Raw genomic sequence first — 15,223 nt, 5'->3', positions numbered from 1 at the left:
TTATGACTCCCTAAAGTTAGATCTGTGACATCACAAATGGTTTTTATGTGTTCACAACTATGACATCACAATGGTAGCTTTATAACATCACATTGTTTTATTCACATCAGAATTGATTATAATGTCACAATGATAGGTTCATAACATCACAGTGGCTTTTAAGCCTGCAATATTGATGACATCAAATGGTTGGTTTATGACATTACAATGATTTTTATGGCACTTTGTGACATCACAATTGATCATGACATAACAGTGTCATGTTATGGCAACACAATGGTATGTTATGCCATCACAATATTGGCTTATGGCATCACAATAGATTTTACAACATCACAGTTACACCATGATAATGATGGTTTATAACATCACAATTGAGATGACATCACAATGGTTTATAATTGATTATGTTATCACAATGGTGGTTTATGGCATCACAAACTGATTATGACTTCATATTGGTAGATATGACATCACAATGGTTTTTATGTTAATTGATGATTATGACATCATAATGGTAAGTATATTATCACATATTATTGATTAGGATATTACAAGGATTTCTATGAAATCACAATTGATTATGACATAACTGATAGCTTCGTGTCATATATAACATGGTTTTTCATATCATAACAGCTTTTGACTTCAAAATTATTTTAATTACCTCAATGTTTTATAACATATTGGCAGTTTTATGACATCACATAGAGGCTTATAATATCAAAATATTGGTTCATGACTTCACAAATGATGAATTACAATGGAAATTCATGTCCACACAGTGCTTATTTATGACATCCAATTGATTATTATCTCACAATGGCAGATTTATGACATCACAATGATTTTCATGGCTTTAATTTGTCATCATGACTACACAATGTTTTACCTATGATATTAGAACTACATATTTATGGCAGTACAATATTTTTATATAACATCAAAATGTTTTTCATAATATCGGAATTGATTATAACATCAATCTTGTGTTTTATGACATCACAATTGATAATACCATCACAGTGATGATTTATGATACAGTAATGGACTAAGATCATAATCATAGGTTTATGACATCACAATGGTTTTTTATGATTTCACAATTGAATAATATCATAATGATTAATTATGATGTCATAATGGTAAGTTTAAGGTGTCCCAATTATTTCAATGACTCACAACTGATTATGACAACACAGTGGTAGTTTTATGAGATCACAATGGTCATTATGACATCACTAGGGTTGTTTATGAAATTGCAATTGACCATAATGTCACAATGGTAGTTTTATGATACCAGAGTGGTTGGTTTATTTCATTATAAGTATTTTTAGGACATCACAATTAATTATGACATATCAAAGGCACTTTTATTGCAGTACAATATTTTATGCCAACAAAATCCTGATTTATTACATCATATTGTTTTATGACATCATTACTCATTATAGTATCACAATGGTGGTTTAGGACATCTTAATTGATTATGATGTAACGACATTGGATTTGTGGCATCACAATGACTTTTATAATTAGACATCACACTGGTTGGTTTATGATGTCGCCATGGTGGCTTATGAAATCCTGAATGATTATGACATCAACAGGGTTTTGATGATAATATGGTTGATTCCATAACAATGGTAATTTTATAAAATCACAGATTTTACATGTAATCACAATAATTTTTAGGGTGCACCCTGCCCTGCTGCCTTCTCCTTCCACCTTGCCACTGCCACCACGCATGCTCACTCCCACTCCTGGGCACAGCAGAGGAGCTGCCCGCGGGAAAGCTGCGGGAGGCAGCATCGGGCAGCCAGGAGGGGGCTGTGTGTTTGGGCTGGGGCTGGGAGTGTGTTCCCAGTATTAAAATGAGGAGGAGGAAGGGGAGGCAGCCGCAGCGGCGGCGGCGGCAGCAGTGGCCCGGAGGACTGTAGCCCTGGTGGACGCGAGGAACCTGGGGCGCGCCAGTGGCGCCAGCGGCCAGGATGAGTCACTGACCCTTCAGTGGGGGCAGAGGTGGCAGCCAATTGGTGAGTAAACCAGTGGATGGAAGACTTCTCTCTCTCTCTCTCTCTCTCTCTCTCCCTCTCCTTCTCTCTCTGTGTAACTCTTTCAAATAAATAAAATAAATCTTAAAAAAGATTTGATTTATTTTATTTATTAAATATATGAAATTTTATTTTATTTATTATTTTTATCTTACCTTGTATTTTATCTTTTATCTTATTAAATCTTAAAAAAGGTTTATTTTATTTATTTCAAAGTCAGAGTTACAGGGAGATAGAGACATAGACAGAGAGATCTTCCACCTGCTGGTTTACTCCTCAAAAATGGGTGGGGCTGGACATGAGCTGATCTGAAGCAAGGAGTTTCTTCCAAGTCTCCCACATGGGTACAGCGGCCCAAGGGCTTAGGCCATCCTCTACTGCTTTCCCAGGCACATTACCAGGGAGCTGGATGTGAAGTGGAGCAGCCAGGACTTGAACTAGCATCCATATGGGATGATGGTGTTGCAGACCAGGGCTTTAACCAACTGCACAACAGCACTGGCCCCATAAATAAATCTTAAGAGAGGGGGGGGGGGATTGGGAAACCAGAGAACAATACCATGAATATTAATGCTTTCATTTATGATGAGATTCACCAGGAAATGAAAGCGCCACAGTGCCCCAAGCAATGTTTGCAAAGGTTGTGGCAACCAAAAGCCAGGGATGGTGTGTAAGCTGTTATGCTGGAAAGAAGATGCTTCTCCAGAAAATAGGACCTTGTGGGAGAACCTCTCCATGATCCGAAGGTTCCTCAGTCTTCCTCAGCCAGAATGGAATGCTGCTTATGAACAGGAGAGCAATGGGGTGCATCACCATGGCGACAGGCCCTCCCACTTCATCCATGCTCCAGAAAAGCGGATTCAGCAGCCTAGCACCACCACCCCCACAACCACAGCAGCAGCCACAGGCAGGCCCCCACTCCCAGCACGGCAGCCCACAGTAGCCTCGTCTGCTGAGTCAGAGCAGGAGAACCACAAACAAGCCCTGGGAATCCTCCAGTTCATCCAAGATGTAAGCCTATACCCTGATAAGAGGTCATCTGGACTCTGCCTGCCCAACTTGACCTTCCCTAGTACACCATCATCAGGTTCTTTCACAACCGGTGATATTATCTCAAGCACCACGGCAAATGGAAGACAACTCCTGTTTAGAGGTGGATGCAGCAGAATATAAAGAAAAGGAGCTGGTTAAGGATCTAGAAGAGTGTCCAAGATGCAAATGCTAACATCTTTTTTTCAGTGAAACTAGAAGAGCTGTCAGTGGAAGGAAACAGACATTAGTGCTGATTTAAAAGACTGAGATAACAGTATTATTTTCATCCAACAATGCCACTGGTATTTACTTACAAGATGAAAAGTCCACCTTGCATTCTCTCAAAAAATCTTTGTTGTTCATTGTTTGGCCAATCAATCTTCAGAAGCCTGCACAAAGTGGGAGATAGGATGGTTGCGGGTGGGAGGGAGGCTATGAGGGGGAAAAGCCGCTATAATCCCAAAGTTGTACTTTAGAAATTTGTATTTATTAAAAGTTAAGAAAAAAGGAATGCTAAAAAAGTTGAAAGTCATGAAAGGAATAATACGGACTGCACTAAATGTTTTACTCTGTGTTTGGTATTGAAACGTGTTCACAGAACACACCAAGGTGTGTACCCATAAGCATGGAACCAGTGCTTTTTATTTTTAAATTATTATTATGGAGCCTCAAACAAGCATTATAACTTCTGAGATTATGATTTCCTTTTCTTTAATTATTTCTGTAACACTCCACACTGATCTTTGGAAACTCACCCCTTTTTATAAAAAAGAGAGAAAAGACTTTGTTACTCTATTGTATGTTCCAAAAAAACTATAGACTGTGCAATGCAGTTTAAAGATGACATATGCCAACAAATGCCTTGTATTATATGGCCCTGACATAATTCAAATTTGTTTTTATTTTGGAAAAAAGTTCACTGTATTTTTTAAAAAAGAATAATAATTTCTATGACATCAAAATTAACTATAAATGATGAGGGTAGTTAGTGACATGAAAATATTTATGACATCAGAATGTTCATAACACTACAATATTGTTTTATGATGTAAATATTTTATGGTCTCATATTTGGTTCTGATATTGCATGGAGGTTCATATCACAATTGATGATGATGTCACAATGGTAGGTTTATTATGACATATTGGTTCAATGGCTTCACAATTGATTATGAAATCATAGTGGTAGTTTTATAATATGATAATCAATATGACACCATAATAGTTGTTCATGACATCATAATTATTACATCACAGTGGTAGGTTTATAATATCACAATGGTTTTTACAATTCACCATTATGACATCACAATTAATTACACAAGAATTAGTTACGGATTTCTTGTAACAAATTTTATGTCACTGAATGATAGCAGGAATTTTGATCGTATATTTTCAACAAATGAATCATAACAAAATGTCTGTATGTGCACTTATTTGTAATGTGATTTTTGTGGGATCCATTTTAGAATTTGTATAACTATATATGGTTTTCATAATATCTGAAGATCACTTGTCTTTTAATGATTTATTTACTTAAAAGGCACAATGATGGAGACAAAAGGAAAGACATATATTATATATGCTGAAATACCTGCAACAGCCAGGGCTGTGCCAGGCTGAAGCCAGGAGCAAAAGGCTCCATTCAGGTCTCCTGAATTGGCAGGAGAAACCCAAGAATTTGAATATTGTCTGCTGCCTTTCATGTTCATTTGCAGGAAACTGTATCAGAGAAATGGTTTGTCTGGGTCTCAAACCAGGCACTCTGATGAAAGATGCTGGTGTCCCAAGCACTAGCTTAACACACTGCATCATCATGCCAGTTCTATGAGGATCTCTTATTCTTAATGCACAGCCTAATTTATTCAGGGCTATTAGCTTATTTTTTCCTATATATTGCTTTATTTGAATTCCTTTTTGTCCCCCTATATTTCATTTGATGACATAGATTTCTCTCCTGTTTTCTCTTTGTATTTTTGGTTTGTTTTTCTAGTCTTTTTTCCAAACTATAATTCTGTTTTTAAATATTATATTCATTTACTTGGTTATTAGAAACAAAATATGGTAGTGGCATATTTTGCACACTCACCCAATTCTAAGCTCAAAAATGATATGCTTTACTACAAATGTCATAATTTTTACTTTACATTGGTAATTATTTTTTTAAAGATTTTATTTATTTGAGAGGTAGAGCAACAGACAGTGAGAGGGAAAGACAGAGAGAGAGGTCCTCCATCCACTGGTTCACTCCCCCAATGGCCACAATGGCCGGAGCTATGCCGATCCAAAGCCAGAAGCCAAGTGCTTCTTCCTGGTCTCCCACGTGGGTTCAGGGGCCCAAGGGCTTGGACCATCTTCTGCTGCTTTCCCAGGCCATAGCAGAGAGCTGTATCAGAAGAGGAGCAGCCAGGACTAGAATGGGCACCCATATGGGATGCTGGCACTGCAGACGGAGGATTAACCTACTACGCCATGGTGCTGGCCCCGGTAATTATTTCTTACAACTCATTTATATTTTTAACATTTAATTTTTCTTGTCCTTAAGGCATCTTTCTCTTCATCAAATGTATCCTGTATTTCCTTTGCTCTACCATAAAAATTATTGACATTCATTGAATCTAAAATGAAGCCCTCTCAAATTATTTGTTTTTTCGTGTTTCTAATAAGTTCCTTTAGCTGTTAACAAATATTTCGCTTCTTATAAGTCAAAGAATATTTTCAGAAGCATCATAAGAGGTATAACTCTAGTTTTTTGTAATCTTTGTATTGGTGTGGATGTTTATTGCTATCAACTTCCATCTTGGACTGCCTTTACTGTATTTTGCAGAGTTTGGCATTCTATATTTCCAATTTTATACCTTAAGAAAATTTTAAATATCTTTCAATATGACAGGCCTAGTCATTGGGGATAGTAGTGGCATTGGTACACTTGGGGTGATTAGGCTACCTGGTATTATCATTCTGACCTCAGAATCAGTTCTTAAAACATTCTCATCTGGCTGAAAAGCCCATGAGAACACTTTAGACATGGAGACATGGAAAGCCAAGACACTGTGGCAAAAAGTATCCTACATAAAGGACCTCTGTGGGTGAGACCCACAGTATGATAATACCTGATCTCTGATTGACTTCAAAACAACTATGATAGTCTTCCATTGGTCTTTATAGTTACTGTGGTCAAAAAGCGTTCAATTCTGAAAAGTTTGGGTTATTTTATCAGGAAAAGAGCCATGATCAATACAGAAGCTTTCTGAAGACAAAGACAATACAGACTCTACAGAATATAAGAATTATGAATACTAGGCATTTCTCCAAAGACATGTGCTGCAATTATATAAGTATTTCCTCATTTTGGATATTAAGTTGAAACATATACTTACATATATATGTATTTTCTATGGATACATATGTTTATATACACATATATTTACAACAATGTAAACATATATACCTACTTATTTTCATTAGTACTAGTAAATTATTAACATAAATTACAATGAAGTTAATATATTTTAAAATGGTTAAATGAAACATAAAAACTGTATATATTTATGTAATACCATGTGGATTATACATTGAGTAATATTAAAATGAGGGTAAACATAGCTGTCCTCAAATATTTATCATTTTCTTTTTATTAGATTATTAGTTTTTATTGAAACACAATAAAAGCAAACCTTTCTAAGGTTTAATTTACAACTTTTTAATTTTTAAATTTTTTTTCATTTTTAAGCATTTTTTGAGAAACTTAATTAGCTTTGAAGAACCCGAGAATGATATATCTTTTGCGAGCCCATAGACTTAACTATAGCTTACGAGACATAAGAATATCCTCCACTTAATACCTGATAATGAAGTAAATAATTGAGAACAAGTTTCTTTGTCTAACTCTCATAATCCAACTTGTTGAAAACAAAGGTCCTAAATGGAAGTTAATGCACAGTGACTCCTGTTGTTAATTTAACAATTAACACTCTTTACCACTCTTTGTACACAAGGCTCATGACATGAGCTGCCTATGCTGTGGAAGCCTTTTGAATCCACAAACTCCTTCAGTATTTAGACAAGGCCATAATCCCAGTGCAATTTCTCTCCTACCTAAAGAGAAAAGTACATCCTTCTTTGATGACCATTTCTTTCCACTGTGTCCTCACCCACAGAGGTCCTTTATGTAGGACATTTTTTGCCACAGTGTCTTGGCTTCCATGTCTTAAGTGTTCTCATGGGCATTTCAGCCAGATGAGAATGTTTTAAGAACTGATTCTGAGGTCAGAATGATAATTAAAGTGATTGTCATTCTATGAGTCATCTATATGGATGGTTCTCTTGTTGGAGCATTCACTCCTTTTTTTAATTTTTTATTTATATTTTTTGACAGGCAGAGTGGACAGTGAGAGAGTTTCTTTGTCTAACTCTCATAATCCAACTTGTTGAAAACAAAGGTCCTAAATGGAAGTTAATGCACAGTGACTCCTGTTGTTAATTTAACAATTAACACTCTTTACCACTCTTTGTACACAAGGCTCATGACATGAGCTGCCTATGCTGTGGAAGCCTTTTGAATCCACAAACTCCTTCAGTATTTAGACAAGGCCATAATCCCAGTGCAATTTCTCTCCTACCTAAAGAGAAAAGTACATCCTTCTTTGATGACCATTTCTTTCCACTGTGTCCTCACCCACAGAGGTCCTTTATGTAGGACATTTTTTGCCACAGTGTCTTGGCTTCCATGTCTTAAGTGTTCTCATGGGCATTTCAGCCAGATGAGAATGTTTTAAGAACTGATTCTGAGGTCAGAATGATAATTAAAGTGATTGTCATTCTATGAGTCATCTATATGGATGGTTCTCTTGTTGGAGCATTCACTCCTTTTTTTAATTTTTTATTTATATTTTTTGACAGGCAGAGTGGACAGTGAGAGAGAGGGACAGAGAGAAAGGTCTTCGTTTTCCATTGGTTCACCCCCCCAATGCCCCCTGCGGCCAGCGCAACATGCTGATCTGAAGCCAGGAGCCAGGTGTTTCTCCTGGTTTCCCATGTGGGTGCAGGGCCCAAGCACTTGGGCCATCCTCCACTGCACTCCTGGGCCACAGCAGAGAGCAGGACTGGAAGCATTCAGTGGAAGCATACATTCCTTTTTAATACTATCTATTATTATTTCTATGAGTTCCAATAATCTCTTAGTAGAGTTCTTTGAGTCCCCTAAATAAAGAATCAGAATCTTTTGGCAAAGTAGCAGGGTATAAAATAAATGCACAAAAATCAACAGCCTTTGTATACACAGACAATGCCATGGCTGAGGAAGAACTTCTAAGATCAATCCCATTCACAATAGCTACAAAAACAATCAAATACCTTGGAATAAACTTAACCAAGGATGTTAAAGATCTCTATGATGAAAATTACAAAACCTTAAAGAAAGAAATAGAAGAGGATACCAAGAAATGGAAAAATCTTCCATGCTCATGGATTGGAAGAATCAATATCATCAACATGTCCATTCTCCCAATAGCAATTTATAGATTCAATGCAATACCAATCAAGATACCAAAGACCTTCTTCTCAGATCTGGAAAAAATGATGCTGAAATTTATATGGAGACACAGGAGACCTTGAATAGCTAAAGCAATCTTGTACAACAAAAACAAAGCTGGAGGCATCTCAATACCACATTTCAAACCATACTACAGGGCAGTTGTAATCAAAACAGCATGGTACTGGTACAGAAACAGATGGATAGACCAATGGAACAGAATTGAAACACCAGAAATCAATCCAAACATCTACAGCCAACTCATATTTGATCAAGGATCCAAAACCAATCCCTGGAGTAAGGACAGTTTATTCAATAAATGGTGCTGGGAAAATTGGATTTCCACATGCAGAATCATGAAGCAAGAACCCTACCTTACACCTTACACAAAAATCCACTCAACATGGATTAAAGACCTAAATCTACAACCTGACACCATCAAGGTACTAGACAGCATTGGAGAAACCCTGCAAGATATAGGTACTGGCAATGACTTCTTGGAAAACACCCCAGAAGCACAGGCAGTCAAAGCCAAAATCAACTATTGGGATTGCATCAAATTGAGAAGTTTCTGTACTGCAAAAGAAACAGTCAGGAGAGTGAGGAGACAACCGACAGAATGGGAAAATATATTTGCAAACTATGCAACTGATAAAGGGTTGATAACCAGAATCTACAAAGAAATCAAGAAACTCCACAACATCAAAACAAACAACCCACTTAAGAGATGGGCCAAGGACCTCAATAGACATTTTTCTTTTTTTTTTCATTTTCAATTCTCTTTATATACAGAAGATCAGTTTATCATACATTAAGTAAAGATTTCAACAGTTTGCTCCCACACAGAAACATAAAGTGAAGAATAATAGATGATTTTTTAAATGATGATGAAATCAGACCAGACCTATTGTCATATTTAATCCCAGTGAGAGTCAAGTTGGGAATTGCTAATTTCTTCTCTTTTTTTAACAGAAGATCAGTTTAGTATACATTAAGTAAAGATTTCAACAGTTTGCACCCCCATAGAAACACAAAGTGAAAAATACTGTTTGAGTACTCGTTATAGCATTAAGCCTCAATGTACAGCACATTAAGGACAGAGATCGTAAGTGCACAGTGACTCCTGTTGTTGACTTTACAAATTGACACTCCTGTTTATGGCATCAGTAATCTCCCTATGCACCAGTCATTTGTTTCCAAGGCTATGGAAGCCTTTTGAGTTCACTGACTCTTATCTTATTTACACAAGGTCATATTCAAAATGGAGGTTCTCTCCTCCCTTCAGAGAAAGGTACCTCCTTCTTTGAAGACCTGTTCTTTCCACTGGGATCTCACTCGCAGAGATCTTTCATTTAGGTTTTTTTTTTTTTTTTTTTTTTTTTTTTTTTTTTTTTTTTTTTTTTTTTTTGCCAGAGTGTCTTGGCTTTCCATGCCTGAAATACTCTCATGGGGTTTTCAGCCAGATCGGAATACCTTTAGGGCTGATTCTGAGGCCAGAATGCTGTTTAGGACATCCGCCATTCTATGAGTCTGCTGAGTGTCTCGCTTTTCAAAAGAGGAAATCCAAATGGCCAACAGACACATGAAAAATGTTCAAGATCACTAGCAATCAGGGAAATGCAAATCAAAACCACAATGAGGTTTCACCTCACCCGTTAGAATGGCTCACATTCAGAAATCTATCAACAACAGATGCTGGAGAGGATGTGGGGAAAAAGGGACACTAACCCACTGTTGGTGGGAATGCAGATTGGTTAAGCCACTATGGAAGTCAGTCTGGAGATTCCTCAGAAACCTGAATATAACCCTACAATTCAACCCAGCCATCCCACTCCTTGGAATTTACCCAAAGGAAATGAAATCGGCAAACAAACAAGCTGTCTGCACATTAATGTTTATTGCAGCTCAATTCACAATAGCTAAGACCTGGAAACAACCCAAATGCCCATAAACAGTAGACTGGATAAAGAAATTATGGGACATGTACTCTATAGAATACTATACAGCAGTCAAAAACAATGAAACCCGATCATTTGCAACAAGATGGAGGAATTTGGAAAACATCATGCTGAGTAAATTGAGCCAGTCCCAAAGGGACAAATATCATATGTTCTTCCTGATCGGCGACTACTAACTGAGCAGCAAGGGGAAACTTTTTGAAATGAAATGGACACTATGAGAAACAGTGACTTGATCAGCTCTTGTCTTGACGGTTGATGTACAATGTAATACTTTATCCATTTTAGTATTTTTTTTGCTTCTAGTACCATTGGTTGAATTCTGTAATTAACACACAATTATTTTTAGGTGTTTAAATTTTAACTGAAAAGTGATCCCTGTTAGGAATTTGGAAAACATTATGCTGAGTGTAATAAGCCAATCCCAAAGGGACAAATACCACTTGTTCTCCTTGATAGGTGACAACTAACTGAGCACCAAAAAAGAAACCTGTTAAAGTGAAATGAACACTATGTGAAATGGTGACTTGATCAGCCTGACTGTTGATGAGCAACTTGATATGTTATGATATGTTATGCCTCTTAGTATTTTTTTTTGTTTGTTCTACTTAATAATTTTGGTTGAATACTGTAATCAATACACAATTCTTCTTAAGTGCTGAAACTTAACTGAAAAGTGATCGCTGTTAAATGTAAGAGTGGGAATAAGAGAGGGAAGAGATGTGCAATTTGGGACATGCTCAAGCTGACTTACCTCAAACGGTAGAGCTAGAAACATACCAGGGGATTCCAATTCAGTCCCATCAAGGTGGCATGTACCAATGCCATCTCACTAGTCCCAGTGATCAATTTCTGTTCACAATTGATCATAATGATAGGACTAAGAACCAAAGGGATCACATAAACAAGAATAGTGTCTGCAAATACTAGCTGATAGAATAAAAAAGGGAGAGAATGATCCAACATGGGAAGTGAGATACACAGCAGACCCATAGAATGGCAGATGTCCTAAGAGCACTCTGGCCTCATAATCAGCCCTTAAGGCATGCGGATCCGGCTGAAATACCCATGAGAGTATTTCAGGCATGGAAAGCCAAGACACTCTGGGGAAAAAGAAAAAAAAACCTAAATGAAAGATCTCTGCGAGTGAGATCCCAGTGGAAAGAATGGGTCTTCAAAGAAGGAGGTACCTTTCTCTGAAGGGAGGAGAGAACTTCCACTTTGACCATGGCCTTGTCTAAATATGATCAGAGTCAGTGAACTCAGGGGGCTTCCATAGCCTTGGCAGCTCATGACAAGAGCCTAGGGTGATTACTGATGCCATAAACAAGAGTGTCAATTTGTTAAGTCAACAACAGGAGTCACTGTGCACTTACTCCTCATGTAGGATCTTTGTCCTTAGTGTGTTGTACATTGAGATTTAATGCTATAACGAGTAGTCAAACAGTATTTTTCACTTACGTTTTTTTGTGTGGGAGCAAACTGTTGAAATCTTTACTTAATGTATGCTAAACTGATCTTCTGTACATAAAGAGAATTGAAAATGAATCTTGATGTGAATGGAAGGGGAGAGGGAGTGGGAAAAGGGTGGGTTGTGGGTTGTAGGGACGTTATGGGGGGAAGCCATTGTAATCCATAAGCTGTACTTTGGAAATTTATATTCATTAAATAAAAGTTTGAAAAAAATACTATTATTATTTCAAACAGTCCTATTTATATGATCACTTTTACACTTAACCCTATCTATACGATCACTTAAACACTTAATTCCATCCAGATGCACTTTAACACTTAAAATACTATTATTACTACCCAGCTTAAGAGGATTTGGGGTCTCATGGCAAGTTTCTAAAGCTGTACCCTTAGAAGTAAGTCTGTAGGACTTGCAGTTACAAACTTCACACATTTCACGATTACAACTTAAGGAGAATTCAGGGCCGATGCTGTGGCATAGTGGGTAAAGCCACCACCTAGCAGAGCTGGCATCCCATATGGGTGCCAGTTCAAGTCCTGGATGCTCCATTTCTGATCCAGCTCTCTGCTATGGCCTTGGAAAGCAGTGGAAGATGTACAGATCTAGCCATCAGGGAAATGCACATCAAAACCACAATGAGGTTTCGCCTCACTCCAATTAAAATGGCTTACATACAGAAATCAACTAACAACAAATGCTGGCAAAATGTAGTCCTTTGCCCATTTAATAACTGGGTAGTTTGTGTTGTTGTTTAGTTTCTTGATATCTTTATATATTCTGGTTATTAATCTTTGTATAGTTTGCAAATAATTTCGCCTTCCTGTAACGTGCCTCTCACTTTCCTGATTTATTCTTTTGCAGTAGAGAAGCTTCTCAATTGGATGTAATCCCATTTGTCAATTTTGGCTTTGCCTGTGCATCTGGGGTCTTTTCAAAGAACTCTGACTATGCCCATTTATTTCAGGGTTTCCTCAATTTTCTCTAATAATTTGATGGTATCAGGCCATAGATTTAGGTCTTTAATCCATTTGGAGTGGATATTTGTGTAAGGTTCAAGGTAGGGGTCTTGTTTGACACTTCTGCATCTGGAGATCCAGTTTTCCATTTATTGAAGAGACTATCCATGCTCCAGAGATTGATATTTTAACCCTTTGTCAAAGATAAGTTGGTTGTAGATGCTTGGAATGATTTCTGGCATTTCTATTATGTTTCATTGGCCTATCCATCTGTTTTTCACCAGTACCAGGCTTTTTTGATTATAACTGCCTTGTAGTATATCTTAAAATCTGGTATTGTGATGCCCCCAGCTTTGTTTTTGTTGTATAAATGTCTTAAGCTATTTGGGGTCTCCTCTGTTTCCATATGAATTTCAGCATACATTTTTCTATATGAGAAGAATATTCTTGGTAATTTTAATGGTATCACATTGAATCTGTAAATTGCTTTCAGTAGTGTGGACATTTTGATGATATTGATTCTTCCAATCTATGAACATGGAAGATTTTTTTTTTCATTTTTTGTATCTTCTTTCTTTAATGTTTTATAATTTTCATGGTTAGAGATCTTTGACATCCTTGGTTAAATTTATCCCAAGGGATTTGATTTTTTTGTAGATACTGTGAATGGGATTGATCTTAGAAGGTCTTTCTCAGCCATGGCATTGTCTGTGTATACAAAGGCTATTGATTTTTGTGTGTTGATTTTATATCCTAATATTTTACCAAACTCTTCTATAAGTTCCAATAGTCTCTTGATGGAGTCTTTTGGATCCTCTATATATAGAGTCATGTCACCTGCAAATAGGGATAGTTTGGCTTCCTCCTTCCCAATTTATATCCCTTTGATTAGTTTTTCTTTTCTAATGGCTCTGGCTAACACTTCCAGAAATATATTGAATAACAGTGGTGAGAGTGGGCATCTTTGTCTGGTTCTGGATCTTTATGGGAATGCTTCCATAATTTCCCCATTCAATAAGATTCTGGCCATGGGATTGTCATAATTGCCTTTACTGTGAGAAGAATGTGTATTCTGCAACTGTAGGATGAAAACTTCTGTAGATACCAGTTAGGTCCCTAGTCTGCTGTTGGTGAAAATGTAAATTGGTACAGCTGCTGTGGAAAACAGTATGGAAATACCTCAGAAATATGAATATAGACCTACCACATAAATTTAATTGAAAATAGATCTTAGTAACAAATAAAGATGAGAATAGGGGAGGGAGGCAGAAGAGGGGTGGGGCTGTATGTCAGAGGGTGGGTATGGTGAGAAGAATCACTATGTTCCTAAAGTTGTACTTATGAAATCCATGAAGTTTGTATTCCTTAAATAAAAGGTTTCTGGGGGAAAAAGTTCTTTTTGGCCTGTTTCCCTCTTTGTGACAACATACCAGAAGTGAAAAAAATATAGTAAGAATTATACCAAACTTCATGAAAAATGCATTTGTATACTTTATCAGTCAAAAATGCCATGTTTAGTTATGGGCTACCTTGAGTCATTGGTGTGCTGCTGCATTTTTTGTCATATTTACTTATCATTTGTTATTTTAGCTCCAGCTGTATATTAGGGATCAAAAAAATAAAGGACTTAATCTGTTTTCAAGACACTTACAATCTGGTGGAGAAACAAACATAAAGAGATGTAGTTCAGCAGAGTATTCCTCTAGAAAGTAGACACTGTTACCACTGTGTACCAGATTGACCTAGTTTTAAGTGCTCTTATCATGAAGGAGTGTGGGGTTTTGTCACACAGTTTTTTATATCTTCTGAGATGATTACATCTTTTTGTTCATTTTTCTATTTTTATATTAAATTGCTGATCCTTTTATTTAATGAATGTAAATTTCATAAGTACAACTTTTTGATTACAGCACTTCTTCCCCCATACCCGCCCTCCCACCTGCAAACCATTCCATCTCCTACTCCCTCCCCCATCCCATTCTTCATTAAGATTCATTTTTAATTATCTTTATATACAGAAGATCAACTCTGTACTGAGTAAACATTTCAACAGTTTGTACCCACATGCACACAAAGTATAAGGTACTGTTTGAATAATAGTTTTACCATTAATTCTCACAGTAAAACACATTAAGGACAGAGGTCCTACATGGGAGCAAGTGCACAGTGACTCCTGCTGCTGATTTAACAATTGACACTCTTATTTATGATGTCAG

The sequence above is a fragment of the Oryctolagus cuniculus genome, chromosome 8 (assembly GCF_051225735.1).
Source record: "Oryctolagus cuniculus isolate XC-2025 breed Fujian yellow rabbit chromosome 8, ASM5122573v1, whole genome shotgun sequence".
Classification (NCBI taxonomy): Eukaryota; Metazoa; Chordata; class Mammalia; order Lagomorpha; family Leporidae; genus Oryctolagus; species Oryctolagus cuniculus.
This window is presented reverse-complemented; position numbering follows the sequence as displayed.